General features: G+C 41.9%; 1 long non-coding RNA gene across 1 annotated transcript in view; it reads left to right on the top strand.

The window, feature by feature from the left end:
- Positions 1 to 13,130, top strand: part of LOC311526396 — a 30,827-nt gene extending 17,697 nt beyond the window's left edge. The window contains exon 2 of the long non-coding RNA XR_014712999.1: positions 12,781 to 13,130. This is a non-coding gene — a long non-coding RNA (uncharacterized lncRNA). The remainder of the gene's footprint in view (positions 1 to 12,780) is intronic.
- The last annotated feature ends 7,819 nt before the right edge of the window (positions 13,131 to 20,949 follow it).

Below are 20,949 nucleotides of genomic sequence, written 5' to 3'. Positions count from 1 at the left end.
TCACAAATGAAACCAGGGAATGTGACCTTAAAGAATGAAGGATTTTTTTTCAGGATTTCTAATGTGACAGGTAGTTTGGGACTGTAATTTGGAACTGCAGTAGGGATTGAGATGAGCATCCAAACTGTCAAATAACTTTTCTAAATGACTTGAATGTAGTGAGGGCCCTAACAGGCAAGCCCCATCAGCCTCACTCTTTATGCAACTTTCGAAGTGCTGGTTTTCAGTGCTATGTCGGAGCTTCCACAACTCCCACTGACTTGTCTTGTAATGGCAGACATTTCTGAAAATCAGGCCCTAGCTGTGTCAAGCTGGGCACCTAAAAACAGACAGTTAGAATCAGTGGCCTCTTTTGAAAATAAGGGATTTAATCACACAATACCTCTCTTTTCATGGGCATAATACTACTAGCCTAATTCATAGGGGCATTGTGAGCTAACTTTATTAATGTGTTGTAATTTTTCTTTGGAGGTGTTTGGGTGTTCTTTTTTTAAAAAAAGTCTGGGGGTCAGGTCAAAATGTTTTGGGTTTTGGCAGCCAAAAAAAAAAAAAGGCTGGGGGGGGGGGGGGCCTTGGTTGTCAGCTAATTTTTTTCAGTTTTCAGCCACCAAAAAAATCTTCCGTTTTCAGTTTTTTCAATGAAAAACATTTTGTTGAAAATGGCTATTTCTATTTTGATGAAAAAGCCATGTTTGGGGAAAAAAATCATCCATCTGCATTATTAATAATATCAAGAGTTGTGTGTATAAATTCCAGGGCAGAGCAACAAAACTTTAGCACTAAGGGCCAGATTTTCAAAAGTATTTAGGTGCCTAAAGATGCAGATAGGCACCTACAGGGATTTCTTGAAGCACCTAAGCAGGTTAGGTGTCCATGTCCTTGAAATCATTGGGTGTTAATCACCTAACCAGCTTAGTCACTTTGAAACTAGGCACCCTTGGGGTGGCACAATTCCAGGGGCGGCATTCCAGCCATCCTTTTTTTTTTTTTTTTTTAAGCTTGGGCAGTTGCACTCTCAGAACTTGGGCAGCAAATTTTTTGCTTGGGGTGACAAAAAACTTAGAGCCGGCCCTGTAGGCACCTATCTGCATGTTTAGTACCTTTGCAAATCTGGCCCTAAGAGACGCGTACCTGTGCCAAGACCAGGGAGAGTCTAGACTGTTAGAAGGACACATCACAGGAGAGTCAGGTTTAGACACAAAAACCTCTCTGTGTTTTTTGAGTAGTTGTAAAAGATCTTCACACACTTGACAAAAGTCTGTGGGTGCTGCATTACTGCCATGGTACATTACAGCCACTAAATTCCAAACCACAGAACGCAAGTGAAGAGCTCACTCTTCAGTTTTCCCACTAGCACTTCTTGCTTCTGGTTAGCAAGAGCCTTGTTTCCCTCTCCCATGGAAGTGACCCAGTCCCTCTTTATAGCGCTGAATTTAAATACCTCTCAGCTGGAATTGCATCAGTGAGCTGACGCTGAACCTTGCTGGGATGTAGCCATCCTCCCCCCACCCCTAAAAATAAGGTCACACTGGGTAGGTCTACACTGCAATAAAAGACTCACGGCACAGCTGCAGCTGGTCCAAGTCAGCTGACTTGAGCTCGTGGCCTTGGGCTGCAGAGCTATAAAATTGCAGTATAGACATTTGGGTCAAGCAAGAGCTAGGGCCCTGAGACCCTGCAAGAGGAGAGAGTCTCAGAGCCTGGGCTCCAGCTCAAGTCCAAATGTCTACACTGCTATTTTTAGTCCCACAGCCCAAGCCAGCTGACCCAGGCTCTGAGGCTTGGTGCCCCTGTTTTTTTTATCACAATGTAGACATGCCCTCTCTGCGGCTCCTAGAGAAACTATTGGGTGGGGATGTGGCAGGGTTGCATGGTCCTCTCCAGGGGCCACTGAGGAAACTGGACACCCTGTCATGGGAGCCAATTGAGGAGCTCTGAGGAGCTAATCCTGTTGTCATTAAAAATGTAACCATACCAACTGCAAATTGCAGCATCTTTCAAATTATACAATGCAAGAGGAAGAAGACCAGCCATGCTCCTGTGTTTTTACAGGGCTGTTGTATTTTCTAATAGAACTGGGAGGGAAACGATATTCCTGTCCTGTGAAAGTCTGAGAGATTTTGAAAAAAATTGTCATCTTAAATCAGGGCTGAAAGTCAAAATCTTGAACATTTTTCAGAAACCGAAAATCCCCCCAAAAGTTTAGTTTTGTCTTCAGCCATTTTTCTTAGTATAATTAAGTTACATTTCACATCAAAAAGTTATTTCACAGTGGAGAAAATGAAATTTGTCATTTAGAAAATGACAAAATAAAATGTTTTGACCATTTACAAAAATTCAGTCAAAAAATTCATCAAAACCAACCTCTGCAGCAGAAACCAAATTATGACTTCAGTTTGGCCCTGTGTGTATGTAAGAAGTACTGCTATATGGATCAGAAACCTAGACCTCTTCCAGGCAGACTTGGAGTGGCTAGAGGAATTCTGTATGTGCTGTCAGCGCCAAATCCTAAGCATAAAGTGGTTTGCCTTAGGGTGAAATGTCACAATCTCACAAAGATCTGGCCTATCTTCAGTTGCTCACTGTAATCAAAAGCGTTGTTGCATGCTCTTCGACCATGTAGCCAGGATGGACAGAAGCACCCCAGCATGCCATACTCTCAAACTGTCCATCAACGCACAAATAGGTGCACGTCCTGACCCTACCTAGCATTGGCTGTGAGGCTTCCCTAGAGATTTGTGGATTCACACGGATTCACACAATGCCTGGTGTGAGGCCATCAGCCATGGTCACTGGTCCCCAGTTCACTATGAGTGTTTGCTCCTGTCTTAAAGACTGTTGCATTATGAAGAGACTTTTTTCTTAAAATCTTGTTGCAAGGTTGGTTCCTGAATCCAAAGCATATAGCTCATGGCCTCCAGTCTTTGGGAAGAACCTTGAGACCTGTTAGGTATGACATGTCTTCTAGAAAACAAAATCTGAATGTGCTTCCTGGAATGGTGGGACCCAGGTGCAAACCTGACAAGACATTTTTTACAGATCTGGCTCCATGCCAGGTTCACACTGGTCAGCGTAGGCCCTTTTTTATATTCTCCAGTATGTTTCATAAATCTTCAATTCCTGCTGGACAACTTATGGTCTCAGTGACTTTTTAAACAGGGTGATGCTAAGGAAATAGTGTTCTTTCAAAGGATCTTAGCATTGTTTTTTAAGAGTATGTCTTTTGTTATAAAGTTATAATCAAAACTGGTTATCGTGCATAAAATTACAGTAAAAGTTCAACCCTCATCTGCCTCCTTTAATTGTGATTTTAACATTTTGACTAAAATTTTAAGCTTTGTGAAACTCTTTTTCACATAGCTATTGCTAGCTATACTCTGTGGGTCTGAGTCACACCCTCTGGCTCTGCTCAAGCCAGAGTTATTGTTATTGTCTCAGCTAGAGCAGATGTACACTGTGGTTGGAGCTTATTGGTGTTCTCATCCCTAACCACACTCCAAAAGTCATTTGTTTAAATCTAAATTATAGAGCTTGGATCTGACCTCATGAGTTTTACTGTCACCAGCCGTGGCCACCACTGCTGTTGTCTGCCTTGTCTACACTGGAGTTCCTCCTGATTTACACTGAGTCCAAGAGAGCCCCTCTTATTGTAGGGAGGGTGAATCAGGCTGAGTGAGGCTTTCCCAATTTTCTCCTCCATTGTGGGGGCATTTATTTCTGAAAGGAACCTAGTTTTCAGGAGGTAGACCAGGAAAGGCTTCCTTTCTGGAATTAAAGAGTATGGAGAATAGTTTTGTGGTTTTTTTAAACTGCCCTTATTAAGAGCTGAACTGATTTAAAATCTATACCTACAGAAATCTACACACCTGGTGCAGAGATGCAGAACTGAAAGAGTGAACAACTACAATTTCTCTCTCAGACTTTATATTCTTTCTTTCTTTCTTTCTTTCTTTCTTTCTTTCTTTTCTATTTTCTTTAATTTGAAATAAAAGCCACTGAGACGAAAGAGTGCTTCTTTTGCGTATGGGGAAGCATAATGCCTGCCATTTCTCTTCAGCAAGGGTAAAGCAACACGGCCATGGAAGACAACCCTACTTTCCGCACTTATAGATCTGGGATGATTAAATGAGTCTTCCTCTGTATCTCAAGGGCGGGAGGCATGGTTAAGGTAGAGGAAATCTCATGTTGAGGGGTATGCACCTCCTCAGGATGTCTCCCTCTGCATCACCATAATTCTGCTCTCCATATATTGCACTGGAAAGACAACCACCAAAGCATCCCCTCAAACATCTCCTAGAACAGAGCCTGGTGGTGCAGGCCACCTGATATGTATGAACCTGTATTCCCCCACTGATGATATGCAGAAACTGTCAGGCTTAGAAGAGCATCAGAGAAAACAAACTTGCATATTGCAATAAACTATTTCAATTAGGAAGATGGCCAAAATCAAGTAAAGTTTCCATCAATTAATGTTTAATTACAATGGAGTAAATGTAGCATATGGAAGTTCATGAAGCATTCACATGACTGCCAAGTAATATTTTAATGATGGGATATGCAGGGCACTTAGGGCCCATTCTCTCTCAAGTAGGCTAAAACGCCATGAAAACCTGTCCATGTAACTTACGCAACAGTGAGATTCAGCTATATGTGTTTTCACCAAACAATGAGACACCTGGCTCATACACAGCTGGAGAAAAAAGGGGAAGAACTGGCACCGTTCCTCTCCTCCTTTAGCCCCAGCCGAGCAAACTAAAAATTAATTAACAAAAGCACTCAGAAATGGTGGATGCCTAGTTTGCCGAGCAAGGCGAGTCCTTACACTCAGCTGATTGTATTTCTCTGTCTGTCTGTTTGTAACATGGTAACTTTTGAAGGTCACGTCCAATCAATTCCAAAATTTCAAGGAGTTTTCTAGGCAATAATGGGTATAATCTTAATGATTTTGATGAAAAATTGGAAAATCAGAAAAGCCTGATTTCTATTAGTGTAAGTAAGAAAAAATCTGGCCCCCAGAATGCCCATTTGGTGCTGTAGGGAAAGGGATCACTCTGGACCCTCCCATGCTGCTGTCTACACATATCACAGCTTAATATGCTGCTCTCTCTCACTAGGAGTACAGCTCAGCTAACATAAGCAATGAAGTGTGTAACCCTCTAGTTTAGACCATTGCCTTTCTATGTTCCCATCCCTGGGCAGCACTGCCCTATTTGGTCAATACTTACAGTACATAACTCCTAATACTAATATCAATTAGCATCAATAGTAGTAATAATGCAGCCTTCTCAACCTTTCTATAGTATTTCTCCTCTTTTAAAAAATACTCTGGTTTTCTTCTGCATTTGCCATGGAGATCTTAATTTTGCTCTAGGTTTTCCTAGTTAGTTTGGCTGCCATTGCCACACAAAGAGCCCTACATAAACTCCTTGTCAGCAAGTGCCTCTCTTTTACCAGATACTACCTGGCATGTGCTGGTCAGAGGGTATATACACATCAGAAAATAGAGAACCAGAAGGGGAGCTCCAAAAGAGGAATAGGGAAGTTCATCACACAGAAGGGTAGAGGTACTAGAAGAAATTGTAGGTACTGTAGCAACAATTCTTGTAAAGAGCAACCTGGAAAAATAGAAGAACTTCAGTGTGGTGGTTATTTTATTTGATGAATAGAAAGGGAAATGAGTAAATAATTAAAGGCATGGGTGAGAGTGGGAATCTAGCACTGAGAGGAATAGCACTTTTTACATGGTACTGGAGAAATATGCACAATGATAGCTTTGCTTAATCCCACTGCCTCACTAAATTGCCTCAAAACTGATCTGGAGGAGGCTATTTCTCTGATGAAATGGTTTAGTCTCCTTGTCCACCCAATTCTTGGTCTCTGTGCTGACACAGATAGTGCCCACAAAGCTGAGAGTTACTGCAGGTTTTGTGATGTGGACTGAACACTTGTCTGCTAGTAATGAATCAAGGCCACTAGCTCATTCCACAGAGGCCACTGAACAGCCAACATATTTAGATTTTATTACCATCAAATGACAGGATAGGTTTGGATTTATTTATTTGTAATAAATAAAAAATGTCCACATTGAGATTCTCAGCTGGTGTAAAACAGCATTGCTCCATTGAAGTTAATGGAACCATGTTGTTTTACATGTGTTGAGATCTCAATAAACAGAGGCCCATTTGATTCCCTGCCTTATATCCAGAGCACTGGTAAATTGTCTCCTGGTTTTTGTCTCTTAATACTTCAGATTAGCTTTCCTTACAAGAACTCATTTAAGTAAAGTGTGCCAACATACATTGTCCTACAGCACATCAGTTCCTTCAGACTTGTATATTTCATCTTTAATTACATGCACATTGAAGGACTTACCATTTTGCATGCCCTTGCTCCAAACTGCATCTTGCTTTGCTTGTGCCTAAACCCAATCCTTCCTTTATTACTGGTTTATGTATAGTTGTCTCCACACAAGGAGATACGTTGTTTTCTGACATCAGACTGCAGATGCTCAACAAAATTTGAGGAAAAAGCACGGTTTGCATTCTCAAGGCAGAATTTTCATCATATGTTAATAATTCAGTAATTTTATAATGTAGGTAGCTTAGCTTAGCATGGGGTGATTTTGCTTCTATAAGGCACTGTGTATTAAACCAAGGTAGCAAAGGTACCTCGTAAGCAAGGGAATATGAAAAGAAGATGTGTGTTTTTATTCACTGAGAATATGGCAAAAACTGAGCTCCTTAGAACAGAGGTTCTTAAACTATGGTCCATGGACCACCGGTGGTCTGTGAGCTCCATTCAGGTGGTCCACGGATAGTTCCCTCTAAGGTGCATGCCTGGGCAGCCTCACAGAAGAGAATGAAGGGTCACCACCCAATTAGTGGACCTGCACAGGCGTGGCTCCACTAATTAGGTGCCTGGACCCTGGAGAAGACGCCACATGTAAGGGTAAATGGGAGGGTGCAGTGGGTTGAGAAGAGGGGGTGGGGGGAATTTGGGATGTGCAGGGCTGCGGTGGCCAGAGAAAGAGGCGACTTTCCCCAGCTCCAGGGCTGCGGCTGCCAGGGAGAGACCCCCCTCCTTCCCAGTCCCAGCTCGGGGGCTGCCATGGTGGGGGAGAGAGGCTCATCCATCACATTAGATAGGTAAGACTACTGATATTAAAATATGAGTTGTGTGCTTTTATTTGTAGAACAAAAATTTTTTCATTATTATTAAGGGTTTTTTTATATAGCGCTTTTATCCACAGCGCTTTATAATAGTTAGCTAGTAGTACAAACTACATTTGGAAAGATCATTAAGTGGTCCACCAAGACCCTCCACAATTTTCAAGTTGTCCACGAAAAAAAAAGTTTGAGAACCAGTGCCCTAGAATCAAATAAAACTAGGGCCATATTTTCCATTTGCACTTTGTTCAGACAAACTCCAGAGTGAGTGTACATTTGTACACTGATGCATGCAACCTAGGGTTTGTGCATATCTATCTGAGTTTCACATACTTTTGAACATCTGGCTCTGAATCCATGGTGTGCCCATAAGAGATGTTTTGTGCCTTAAACACAGTGAGAGAGTGTTGCTTAATGAATATAACAAGACACTGGAAATGAAGACTCCTGGATTTTGATCATCAATCTGCGGCTGATTCATTGTTTGATCTTGAGCAACTCAATTCCCCTCTTTTAGATGTTGAAAACATGAGCATGTCAAACTGTACCAGGGAATTTTTCTAATTTGGACCTGTGAGAAATTATAATCAAAACAACAGCCATTATGTTTTGTGGGATGAGTGATACAGCCAAGTGCTGTGTTTATAGGGCTAGATTGTGACTAGGCCTAACTCATCCATGCAGGGAGTAAGGGCCATAGTAGGGCTTCCCAGATCTGAGGGAAGTACAGGGGCTGCTGGCTCTGTGTCAAGGAAGTAAGCTTCACCCTCAAATAGGCTCTAGCAAATTACTTCTCCACACAGTGTGCAGTGCACCCCATGGTGTCTCCTGTGCCAGTGAAACAAGGTTGTGCATAAAATGCAGTTTAGCACGTAATATATATTGGGGAATTGATGCTGTGGGTCTTTCTTTCTTTTAATCCTTAAACATTCTAGGAGCAAGGAATGGAGAAATGAGGGTAATGACACTATGTCACAAAACACTGGGACCAAAATTGTGCTTCCCTGGTGTAAGATCAAGAAAGAAGAGAATAATAACAGGAAAGGCATCAGAGGCACAAGACTGTTTCAGAGCACATCAGCTTACCTGTCTTCCGAGTCTATCAACCTCTTTTCTTTCTTTATTCATGGATGTTTCAGATAATAGATTCTGCCCATGTTCACCATAAAGTACAGCTAATCTTACCTCATTGCATCCCCTGGGATAACATTGAACATGAGAGTCACATTGACAGCTCTAGCTGTACCTTAGGTTTCTTGTTCATTTGTTATAAAATAATTTTTGAAAGGTTTTTTTAAAAAAACTATCTTTGATTTCTGATGTATTTCTCACCCATTTCTTCATGCTGTAATGATGGCACCATTTTTACAGTTTTATGTTTAGCATTAGCCTTCAATTATACTCAAAATCTTGTGTTTAATTCATTTTGTATACTAAATGGGCTTATCGCAGGGTTGGGGGTGGTGGGGGTTTGGTCCTATTCAGCTGGAAGAGAAAGAGCCTACTCATCTGACTTAACTTACTAAGATTCTCTATTTTAGCAACTGAAATAAATCAGACTATTAACATCATTAGTAGCAGATGTATGCTGCTTTACAAATACCAAAGACTTGCCCACACGCTACCCTTCCATCTGCTGTATTAAATTCCGTTCATACAGTTATTACTAGTATAAATCTTTTTCTTTTTTTCTTTTCTATTTTGTCTTTATTCTCTTTTAATAAGAACTTATAAATACTGGTCTGGACAGAATTTAAAACATATTAATTATGGAATGATGAGAGTACTGTACAATAGAGATATGTTACTTGTAACTAAAAATAAAATCATCATATTTCTGACATAGAAGTGAAGGGCAAACTTTAAAAAATTAAGGGAATTAGGGATGTGGACAGGATTGAAGAATTTAAGGATCTGAATGAGGAGGCTTGGAATTACTTTAAGTCAAAGTTGCAGAACCTTTTTGCAGCCTGCATCCCAAGGGGAAAAAATTCATAGGAAAGTGTTGTGGACCAAGCGGGATGAGCAAGCATCTCAAACAGATTATGATGGTGTGTTCACCTCCACACTTGCCCTGAAAGAGTTAATGTAGGTGATGAAGTGGGCCAATTAATCAGACAGACCACAGCTGAAGGGAATCAGGTTGTTCCCTCATTGAATGAGGGGGCCCAACTGAGGAGGACTCAGCTGGGCTGGCTTTATAAAGGCAGGAAGCTGCTAGTAGAAGAGAGGGACTCAGTCTGCAGTCATTTGCTGAGAGATGGGTTTGGTGACCACAAGTAGCCTATGCCTACTCTCTGGGAGTTGGGATACTGGCAAACCCAGAGGTGGGGAGAAGCCAGCCAGGTAGAAAAGACATAGGAAAAGTGGCAGCAAGGTCTAGGAGGGAATAGACTTTGTCTGCTGATTAGATGGTCTGTGAGCTGGAACCCAGAGTAGAGGGCAGGCCATTGCTCCACCATTTGGCTCATACTAGCTCTGATTACACTAATTGTCATGTCATAACATTAAGCACACACTTACTTGCTTTGCTGGGTCAGTGCTGAAGAGAGTATACAACACCTTGTGGATCAAATGCTCAGAGGAGAAGTTTATTTTATTCTACATAGCTGTTCTCATGTTTTTAAGGGGTATAATGTAGTTGTGGTTAACATGCATCCTGTGAACATGGTGCATGGTATGCTATAGTGGAAACCATGATTATTCTGTGGTAAGTTTCTGATCTAAATAAATCCATTCATTCATCAAGTAAATTCATGCTTTAAACAAAATTTGATGGGTATTCCAGATGGAAGGCAGAGAACTGTGTGGGTTTGATTTTCTGATCATTTTGATATGCTGAAGGATACTCCAGGTTATGCTGAGGGTTATTGGATTTATGCATTGGTAAATGAGTAAGATAAAGACATGTACACAATGCACTGCAGGCATTGAGAGAGCCAGATCCATCTCTAGTTTAAGCCAAGCAACGGGACATTCGCTATTATGTAAAGCCAATCACTTGGGGTTTAGTGGCTGTAAAATGGCACATAGTAGAGGGATAAATAACTGTTGAAGGCTTGTGTTCAGAGAAGAATGTTTTTTTTCTTATGAGAAAGTCGAGGATGTTTATTTTATCATAAAGTGCACAATCATTCTAGCCTAATAGCTGTAATACCCAGTAGGCATTTCCAGCAGTAACAGATGCAGTTATGTAAATAATTCTAGACCTTTTTTAACATATTAAGGGGCTCCCTCAATATTTTACTACCTCAGTAAGATACTCTTGCCCCCAAGGCATCCTCTAATTTAATACTTTCCTTTCTCCCCCCCCCATGCTAATTCCACTAGTTCTCCTCCCCTTAAAAATAAATCCTCCCTTGTACCCAAATCCATCAGTCCTTCTACTCTATTCAACTAACTGTATATCCCCTTTCCCATCACTCATGGAAATTCTGTGATTCCCCTGCCTGACAGCTGTTCCTCACATCTACAGCGATGGTGGTAGCAGTGTGTGGGACATGTGCTGATAATGGTGGTGTCAGGTCAGGAGCGCCGGAAGAGAGGCAGCCAAAGGGCCATGGCCCCATCACTTTTAAAAGTGGGAGGGGAGCCGTAAGGGTGAGCAACTGGAAGTGGAGAGGAGCAGGGGGTGGGACCTCAGAAGAAGGGGTGGTGTGGAGGCCCTTGTTAACTTGTTAATACTAATAAATCCTTCTAGGCAAGATCAAGTAATATCCTAAGCAGAACATATTAAAGTATGGTCCTCAGATGTTTAATTTTTTCATGGAGCACTTCAAAATGAATTAATTAAAGGTGAGAGGAATGAAAACCTTCCAGCCCTTTAAACTATTTTAATCTTTAAGCCTCCATTTTGGTTTCCTAAAACTCCAGCAGATTATCTTTTGTATTGGGCCATGATAAGCTGTTTAATATCCTTTGACAAGGAATATTCTTGTGAAATGCTGAATCCCAGTGCTTCACCCCCCCAAGCCCCCCTCCCACACACACACACTTACTTTCAGGGAGCTTCCACCACTCCTGTGTCAAGGGGGTGTGCAACGTGGCCCATTCTCAATTTTGTGTGCTTCTCGTGATATTTGGCATTAAAGCCCCAGCTCCTGGAGTCCATTGCTTTAGTTGAGAACTTGAACTTTCATTTTAAAAGTGTTTCTAGTCTTCATGAGATGGGAGAAAAACTGGAAAACATGACCCGTTTGCATTCCAAGGGCTTAGAAACAGGGGGCAAACAAAAATAACCTGGCATATAATAAATCACTAAACTTTAAAAACTATATATTTTTTTAAAGCCAAAGTTATGACTTGGTGGCTGACTCATGTCTTTTGAACACCTAGGGTTGGCAATACTGGGTGTGATTCTTAGGGGTGGGGGTGTCTCTCTTAGGTGGTGTGGGGGTTCAGGTGAGGGAGTAAATCTTCCATAGAAGGTAGTGGGGAATTGGGAACAGGGGGAGAAGGGGCTCCAGATGTTCTTCTAGTACTGGCTCTTCATTCCTTCACCCCTAAAGGTGCTGGTGAAGGACACAGGAAGAGATTTCCTTCTGCAGCACTGTTGTCAGTGGCAGGCACCCCCATGGTGTGTTAGCAGTTGTTGAGTTCCAGCCTCAGAGGACTGGCATCTTCAACACACAGACATAGCTTTAGCATATTTGGGGATGGGCCTATGAGCTAATTTGTTGCCATCTTTCCCCTCCCCCGGCATAAGTCCTGTCCACCATTATCATAGCAGTAGGTGCAGGCCCAGCCTTGGGACTGTAGTGAAATCAATGATTTGGGCTGACCTTTTATATTAAAAATGTGGGACAGAGGCTCTTCAGGGTGTTCACCAGCCTTCTACTGTGGAAATATAGCCCAGCTGCTGTATCCTTTCAACCCTAGTGATTAGTTTACATTTTTCAAGCTACTTTCACAAGGCAAAGGGCTAGAAACTTCCCGCCCCCTGCCTGTTGTTGTTTTTAAATGAAAACTGAGACTCTGCTGCAATGGGCCCAAAACCCAGGTTGGTTATCCCAGGTAATGGTCCCAGCCACTTGCAAAGCTTGCATTTACTCCCTCACTGAACCTGAAGGCAGGGTACCCTTGTGAGGCAACTTGCAAAAAACAGTAGTGGGAAGAGAGTGAGAAGAACTTGTGGGTGGTGTCTGCTTGGAACAGGGTTGGAGAGAATTTACTAAGTGCCAGGGATGTTACTTAGACTGGGGTAGTAGCTAGAATCCACTTTCAAGCTGCAAATATCTGAACAGGAGGGAAATCTGTAGCATGTTACCTAGTGGCAAAAACGCTAGCTGCTGGGTCTAATGCTCCCACGCTGTTGCTGGCACTGGTAGAGCAGCAGTGGTGCTCGAATAACAGTGGGAGATTTTTTTCACACACACACACACACAAAAGCCAAGTACACACAGCCAATGTGTAACAAGATTCAGATAGCTTGCTTCATCTCCTCCCGCATTCATCTGATCTCTCACACATCAATCACACAGTTCACTCTTCTCTGCAGACACCAAACAACTGCCGTGAAGCCTGAAATTGGATCCCAGATACATATACCGTATGGGCGTTCCTATAATATAAATATTAACACTATTAATTCAGTCTTATTACATGTCTCTTCCAGTTCCAAAGGGAAAGCAAGAGCAAGATGGTTCCTCAAAGGAGCTCACAAATTTATTTGGCACAACTCTCTCCTTCATGAATCCTATCTGTTCTCCATGAGTGAAGTTTAGAATCCAGTTTAAGGCCAGAATGGACCACCAGACCATCCACACTGACCTCCTCACAAGCCACTAACACCACCCAACTACTTGTGCACTAAACCCAAAAACTGGAACGACTCCAAAGTAGGAAAACCCTCAGAAGACTAAGCTACTGTTTTGCATAATGTAATCCAGCTGTGGTGCTGCCATATGTTGTATGACAATCTTACATTTTTTGATTAGCACTGGAATAAACTGGAAATTTCCCCAACTGGTCCCTTTTTCTTTTTAAGGTAATCATGGCAGTTCTCATGTGTCAAAACAGGACAGCCAAGGTCAAGGGTTCTTTTGCTGGGTTGATAGCCAGCCTCAAAAGGTTTCATCAGAAGGTAGCTATAAAGCTATCTAACAACTTCTGCCTAGCCCAATGATACTGACTACATACATGCAGAGTGCACAGAAGTGCCTGTGCTCATAACCAGCAGGATATGCACAATGAAGACATTTCCACAGTATAAGTGGGTAGCGAGTACATTTTAAAGCCAGCTATCTAGCTTACCTGTCAAGTGACAAAGCGCCATGCAATCAAATTTATATAGAATAGAATCAAAACAAAGCAGCAGCTATATTGTTTCAGATCAGGAGAGCTTCTGCTCTGTTATGCCCGATGGTTATCAAACTAATGTAGTTCCACTGAATACTTTAATAATGCTGCGATATTTAACCCTGTAAATAACATACTGGGAGAAGTTAGGATCAAGACAATCTACTCAGGCAAAGTTCCATGTGGGCAAAATTCTTCATGGATACCAGTGCAACCCTACTCTCTTTGCTGTGGCTTTACCTTGTCATGTAGTTGCACAGGTAGAATGGAGAGGAAAATTTACCTGAGTATGTTTTGAGTAAAGACAAGATTTGGCCCATTAATTATTTGAATAAAGTAGACCCTTATACCTCCAAAGGGCACACAGCACTTTACAGAAAACCCAGTGGAATAAAACATCCCCAAATATAAAATTAATTCAAACAAGAAATTAAACCATGGATCAGAAAAGCACATTGCATTAAGTACAAAGGAACACCAGTATGATGCCACGTGATGGAATTTCTGTGATTTCAATTTGGTTTTAAAATAATCCCTAGGAAATTACACACAAAAGTACACTGAAAGAACACTATTACAGCTGCAAAGTCACACACTCAGAAGTTAGGAAATGCCAGAACTAAGTTTGCCTGTGCAACCTTAAGTCAGCCCCCTTGTATGTATGCATTATGATAGTCTTTAACTGTATGAGCGCATGCTATTTTTTCCAAAGGCCCTCTCCCTCTGAGGGTGCACAGCATGGACCTGATCTGGGGATGAATCAGGGTGGTGTGGTGCAGGAGGCTGTTGTCCGTAGAAGCCCTGCGTCATTTCTTGCAGAAATTGGAAGGTGTGTAGTGAAAGAGGCAGGGGATTGAAGGAAGAGAAAAGATGGTCTTGTGGTTAAAGCAGTTGACTGCTGCCCTGGAAAACTGGATTCTATTCCTGCCTCTGCCATAGAGTTCCCATGTGATCCTTGACGGGGCATGTAAATGAGACTGTTCACAGGTGGCCACTAACTGTATGTTCCCTGTTTTAGGGGTGCCCAATTTGAGACCCTAAGGCTGAGCACTCACAGCTGCAGCTGAAGTCGCTGCTATATAAAGTGAAGTAGTCTGAAAAATCAGGTCCTACGCATCTCAAATTGGGCACCTGAAGTTAGTGGACACCTTTGACATTAATCTCTGTGTACCTCCATTCTCCATCTGTAAATTGGGAATAAAAGCCACTCACCTCACAGAGTTGTTTTGAAGATACATTTGTCGACGTTTGTGAAGCACTCATACTATAGTGAAGAGCACCATAGAAAAGCCCATAAGGAAATTAGTAATTCTGTATTCACAGCAGGGTTGGAATAGTGTGCAGTAAATAAGGCCTCGAGTGACACACTGAACAATGAGGAGAAAACAAAATTTTGAATAGCTGCCCATTAAGTGAGCACCATCCATTGTGCATTGAATGAGGCAGGGGTCCTATGGAAAAAATATCATGTGACGATGTAATTAAAGCTATCATAATGCATATGCACAAGGCAGTTAAATTAAGCGTGCACAGAGAACCTTAATTCTGGCATTTCCTTACTTCTGAGTGCTTGACTTTGCGACCTTAGCATTCTTATAGCATAGTTCTTTCTATACAGTACTATATATTATATGAATTTAATTGTAATCCCTTTCTGTGTATTACACAGTTTAGTGCTGAACTCATGACTTGTGAATTATGGGAGTATTTGACTAATTCATCTTATTTTGTAAAAGATATGGTTCACTTAAAAAAAAAGCCAGATGGATCCCGTCTCTGCAAGATGTTGTGCCCTGTTATGAGACACCCAGATTCAGAAATAGAGTTGAATCACTGGCTTTGACTTGTGAGACCTTGGAGGCATTGTAGAGAGGGTAAATGTAATACTTAACATGTATTGCTTCTACCTTCCCTATCACAGAAACACCCACACTGCTCAGTCACAGGAAAGCATTGAAGATTTTTGCCTAATTTCTTTCTGTCCAAAGAAGAAAGGAAAGGTATTGCCAGATTAAACACAGTAGAGGAGCAAGGTCCTAGTCATGCTACAGGCTGCAGTGGGTTCCAGGTAGGATACAGGTCAGATAGGGTACAGCTGTAACCATCACATCAGCACTGTCTGTGAGCCTGCTGTAAGATGTTTGAGCTGAGGAATACTTTGATTTTCCTGGCAGGATTAGGTACTGTTATAACTTTTCAACCTGCTGGAGACCAAAGGTGAGGTATATGTCTATTTAATACATGAGAAGTTCTTAGGGGCAGGGTCTATGGGGCAGATCCTCTGCTGGTGTCAATTGTCATAGCTCCACAATTCGCACCAGCCAAGGATCTGCCTCACGTCTTCATTTATGCTAGTAGAGCACCTAGCACTGATCCTGACTGAAGCCTGTGAGGTCTAGTGTAATAATAATAATAATTAATCATAATAGACAGCTATCTCCAAATATTAAGGAATTAATTTTGTCTTAGTACTAGATGAGCATTTTTCTTTCTGTTTATAAATTTATTTGTGTGTGTGTGGTGGTCTCTAACCATTTCAGAGATAACCAAAACAATTCAGTTCAAGTCATTCAGTTTCCTATCAAAAACAGGGGGAACTGGATCCAAAAAGTGGATCTGTTCTGCATGACGGGATGATCAGAAAAGGATGGTGGGGAGAAAAGACGGTTAAAACTGAGGGTTGATTTAAGCAAATACATTAAAAAGCCAGACACCCTAGCAATGCTAAATGATTTAGAACTGCAACAAATGTTAATTTCTTAACGTGTTCTAATGTCATAACTATAGAAGCCAGACACTGCCTGTCTTCATGTCATCACAATTCTCTTGCAATAGTCGGTTATTCCCTAATATAAAGCCTGTGTTCATTTTTAAAACAACAAAATTGCCTTTTTTGGTTTGGTTGTTCCCTGAGAGGGCAGGAGTTCTTGGCTGTAATTAAAATGATATCTCAGAATTAAATATGTGGCTATATCAGCCATGTGCTATGAAAAGCATTTGGACTGCCTGGCTCACTAAAAAAAACCCTCTGCCTCAAGTGCAGACCATTCATGTGCACAAAGCCACGGATATTCAAGAGAAGGAAACAGGATGTGAGGTACTGGCACTCCAGTCCTCCGCGGCTTTTCTCTGGATAAACTGATAGTGCAGTGCCTCTGCTCATTGAAGAAAAGTAATAGTTTTCCTCACCTCCAGTTTAATTACTCTCTGCCACTCAACCCATTAATACCGTGGTCCATTCTGAGGTCAGAAATTGAACAATGTTTCCGAGCTTGACCCCTCCCTACTTTCTTTGTGCCATCTGCCATTGCCATGACACTGTGCTTTGCTTTTCATGCTTCACTAGATTCACTGGATATGCAGGGTAATGGGGCTATTTCCCCCCCGCCCCCCAAGGTCTTTTTGGAAGGGAAATAAAAAAAATGAATGGATAAAACTGCTGTGTGCTGCCCTTTTCCTTTTCACTTCTTTTTAAGCCTTTTAGCATACAGTTTTCAGCAATTTAAAGGAAAATTGCCCAGAAAGAAAGAAACCGAAATCTGTCTTATTTTTTTTAAACAAAACCCATCACACAACACAAGCAGCTGCAGAGAATTTCTGTTCCAAATGGATGATGTAATGGGTTTTGTCAGCCAATGTTGTAACAAATAAAAACTGAGACCCTAAAATCATTCCAGCTTTTGATGACACTCATAAGCTTTCTGGTGCAAGTGATCACTAAAATGAACTTTAGCTTGCAGATGTATAGTGCAGTTCTTGATTTAAGTGAAACGAAGATTAAAATACTCTAATCGGGTAACAACTAAAGCTGCTATGTCTTCCACTGTTTATCTGTTCAGCCAATCTTACCGAGTGAAAGAGAAATCATGCATGCTATGCCATTTAACCAAAAATCTGCCACTGTTAACATTATGCATAAATATATTCTCATTCCATATTTCCTGGCATTGTAGTACTTAGGCTTTTGTGTACTGTTATTACATTATTGAGGTGGGGGGAGAGAGGGATTGTGGTATGCAAATAAGCATTACAAAATATATAGACTAAAGAAGAGATAGTAAATGCATAAAATTAAAAGTCTGTTTTTGGTTAAATGGCATAGAATGCACAAGGATAGATATATACACATTCTTACAGAACAGGTGTATGAAGTAAATAGAAAATATGGATGATTTATACATAAACCCTCTACTGTGCATCTATTTTGTTTTCAAATAAATCATTAAATATACTCATGCTAGTCAGAGAAAATAACTGTTGAGTAGTAAATGTGGGGGTTTATATATATTTACTCGTTTTAAATGGTGTAGTTATATGATAACATTGTCAGCCTTAGGAGGTTAAGGATCCTAAAGTCTTCAGCATTTTGTGCCAGCACTTTTCTGCATTACAGACAAGGTAGTTGTTGCTGGGGTGTATTTTATAATTAGTCAGGAGTGAAAAGCAAAACACTGGACTAGCCCAGTGGCCTGGTGCTGTAACGGTCCCCTGGGAGAAGCAGCCATTTTCCTAGTCTCAGTAGCTCAGCCAGCAGGGGTTGGTGTTACTGTGGAGGCAGCCACTCACGCACTGGAGATAAGACATGTCTGTGATTGCTAAGTGGTAACCGTGCCAGCTAATTACAAACTTCAAAGGGAGCCCTCTACCTCTGGAAGGATGGTGATTGTGGACCTGAAGGATGAAGGGCTAGGAAGGGGAACAGTGGAGGCTTGAGGTGAGTGGTGAACCAGGAAACAATGAGGTTCAGGGAAGTGGAAGGTCTCTTTGTGGGCAGAAGGAACTCTTTAAACATTGAAATACATGTAAGTTTGCTTTACATATTGACCAGTGAATGTCCCGCATTAGTGAGGGAGAGAGCCAGCCACCTTGTGCCAAAAATGCTAATATATTGAAGGACGTAAGCCCCTGATTTTTCAAGGGGATCAGGTGTTTATTTCAGGCATCCTGCTATGAGCAGAAACAAAACCCAGGGGCTGTTGAGATCCAGTCCCCATTTTTTGAAAATTTTGGGGGTAGATAAGTTTATCAGTGATTCTAGTTCTGTGATTAGGAGCAAGCAGACACATAGGCTGTGTGCAGCTTATTTAGTATCTCTCTCTCTCATGTTTACATCAACAACCTCATAGCTCCTCTCCTCCACTCTAAGCCAATGCCACAGTAGCTATGGCTCCCCTCACAAGTTCTGTCAGTGCAAAACTTCCCTCTGACATAGCAGTTCTACCAACATGGGGGAGATTTGCTTATTCAAGCTTCTGCTGTTTGATTTTCCCAACGTGTCCCAGCAGTACAGCTTCATCCATTTTTCATTGTAACAGCAAGGCTGAAAGACCAAAAATTCTACTTTCATAACAAAACTCCTCACAGGGACCAGAAATGTAAAGTGGCCTTCCCCACCCCCTCCCCAGCTGCACTGGTGAATTGTTTTTTGCAGTGGGAATTCACTATAAACCTTACCTAATCACTAACCAAATTATCCCCTCCCCGCTGGGTTTTTATATTTTCTGCCTTCAGAGGAGATCTGTCTATGTGGCAATATACCCCTTCCCTAATCCCATAGAAGTTCCTCCAAGAGGTGTCCACAGGCATTGACTTCCACTGTGTGGGAGACATTGAGACTGGGCGCCTTCCTCTGGCCCCACTGGAAATTAGTGCTCACTATAGAGAGAGGACACATGGTGTAGTGGTTGGAGTGCTAGCCTGGGATTTGGCAAATCCAGCTTCCTTGCTTTGTCACAAACTTTCTGTGTAACTGTTGGCAAGTCACTTAGTCTGTTTTGCCTCAGTTCTCCATCTGTAAAATGGGGGTAACAACACTTCCCTTTCTCATAGGGGTGTTGTGAGAATAATACTTTAAAGATTGTGAGGCACTCGGATATGGTAATGGGGGCTATATAAGGATCTAAGATAAATAGAGAGACATCAGCATTAAGGCCTGAGTTCAGCAAGGCACTTAGACTCTCATTTAACCTTAAGCATGAATAGCCCTGTGATGGGTTGGACCCCCGTTTCGGGGTGCCACTGGATGTGCTGGGGTCCCACTGAGCCCACCTGTCCAACCAGCCTGGGTTTCCCTTACCCTGTGCTGCTCTCAAGCCCCTTTCCAGTACACACACAGGCAGGGACGCACCCAGCTGTATAATCACAGAGTCTGCGATTAGCTCTTTTGGGGCGGGTTCAGCTAGGGGAATGCCCAGCTCTCCTGTGCACACACCCTCTGGAGTGTAAACCCAACATTGTATTGTCTTGCACTGTATAGAGATCTATATAGCATAAACTCATAAAAATCATCCCTCCTTCACTGTGGAGGGAGATATGCACAGCTCTCCCGCCCCACCCCAGTTATGAATTGCACAAACTAGGTTTTGGAATAAACAAAAAGTAAGTTTATTAACTACAAAAGGTAAATTGTAAGTGATAAGGGATAGCAAACAGAACAAAGCAGATTACTGAGCAAATAAAACAACACGCAACATAAGCTTAATTCACTAAAGAAACAGGTTAAAAATAGTAATTTTTCACCCTAAATATTGTTTTAGGCAGGTTGGTAGAGTTTATGAAGCTTAGAGTTCCACTTATTTCTCTTCACAAGCTAGACTCCTGTCTCAGCCTGGACTCAGCCCATGCCTTTCTCCAGCTTCGTTCCTTTGTTTCTTCCAGTGCTTTCAGAAGTCTTCCATCTTGGGCAGGGAGGCAATGGAGGAGAGCCCTCATTGACTCACTTCCCAGCCTTAAATAGGATTTACATAAACATTTGTTTCCAGTGGAAAAATACCAGCAGTGTCCAAGGTGGTACTCTATACCAGGTGACATTATCACATGACCTCGCAGTGTTAAATCCACCATGAGACAAGGTTTATTTGTAATGTCAACAAGAAGGAACGCCAGGAAGATGAGAGATCAGCGTCTTCAAAGACCCATTCTATTGTCTTTCCTAATTGCCCATTCAGGCTGATTGCCTACTGTCTGGCGGGTGTTCCTCAAGTACACACACAGTTGTAATTGTTACATAGTCAATATTCCTAATACACGCATACAAATTGATACATGCACACATTCAGCAAATCATAACCTTTCCAATGATACCTCACGTGACCCATCTCTTGATTATGCCATGTTCATATTACAACAATATTTTATAAAGAATATGGGGTGCAGCGTCACAAGCCCCATTGACTTCCATGCTTAAAATTTAGCCTGTGTGTAAATGTTTTGCTGAATTGGGGCCTATCTTTCCTTTGGAGATGTGAAAATTCCACTGAGAGGGATACCAAGGGGGTCGCAGCTGTTTGGGGAGCTCCTGGTGGCCAACTCCTCCAAGAGTCCTGCTACCAAGGATTGAAGAGGGAATGGGGGGAAGCTATGTAATTGGCCTCAGAAGAGCCTCTGAGATCTGTTGGTTTTGGAGGCCGACTCCTTCTCTCCCTTGTTTCTGACATGTCTGTGTAGTTTGCTCCCCATCACCTTATGAAAGAATGTGAAGGAATCT

This window comes from Lepidochelys olivacea (assembly GCF_965140295.1).
Source record: "Lepidochelys olivacea isolate rLepOli2 genome assembly, chromosome: 9".
In the NCBI taxonomy this organism is placed as follows: Eukaryota; Metazoa; Chordata; order Testudines; family Cheloniidae; genus Lepidochelys; species Lepidochelys olivacea.
The sequence above is the reverse complement of the archived record's forward strand: the minus strand, read 5'-3'. Positions and strand labels throughout refer to the sequence as shown.